This window comes from Bos indicus, chromosome 5 (assembly GCF_029378745.1).
Source record: "Bos indicus isolate NIAB-ARS_2022 breed Sahiwal x Tharparkar chromosome 5, NIAB-ARS_B.indTharparkar_mat_pri_1.0, whole genome shotgun sequence".
Classification (NCBI taxonomy): domain Eukaryota; kingdom Metazoa; phylum Chordata; class Mammalia; order Artiodactyla; family Bovidae; genus Bos; species Bos indicus.
Genome location: NC_091764.1, coordinates 110,235,456 through 110,236,129, shown reverse-complemented (window position 1 = coordinate 110,236,129; position 674 = coordinate 110,235,456).

Sequence of the window (674 nt, the reverse complement as noted above, 5' to 3'; positions counted from 1 at the left end):
CCCCTCGCTGTGGGCCGGCCCCGGGCGTCCTGATCTCGGTCCCGCCTGCCGCCGCCCGGGAGCGGGGAGGGGGCGGTGGCCTGGCGCCCCACCCAGCGGCGGCTCCGCCCCCCAGACGCGGACCCCCCCGCCAGACCCCCCCTCCCGCACACACAGGCCAGCACCCCGCCGCCCCTCTCCTTGGAGATCCCGGTCACCCACCCCCCCACCGTAGGTCCCCCCTCTTAAAGAGCTGAGATGGCCCCTGAACCCATCACCCACCGCAAACTAGCCCTTCCCCACAATGACTTCTTCCACCTCCACCACGCTGCCCACTGGGAACTCTTTCTCCCATCCTGAGTGCTTCCCACTCTTTGGCCTAAGAATCTGCAAATCCTTCACATTCCCCTGGCCTGAAGTTTGAGAGGAGGCATTCCCCCCACCTCAAGTCAATCAGGCAGTTCCTCTGCAGACCCCAAAGCACCCCCGGATGACCACTAGCTTTGTTCTCACCACTCCAAAGCACCCTTGACTTCGAGGTAGTTCTACCACCTCCCCCTCTTCCCCAGAGCCTGAGGCGTAGACTCCATCCCCCCCACCCCACCCATCACCAACCCTGGCATCGAACCCATCACCCATCACCCCCCATCACCACTGTCAGTCCCGTTGTCTACTCAGTGATGTTCTGAGCCTCA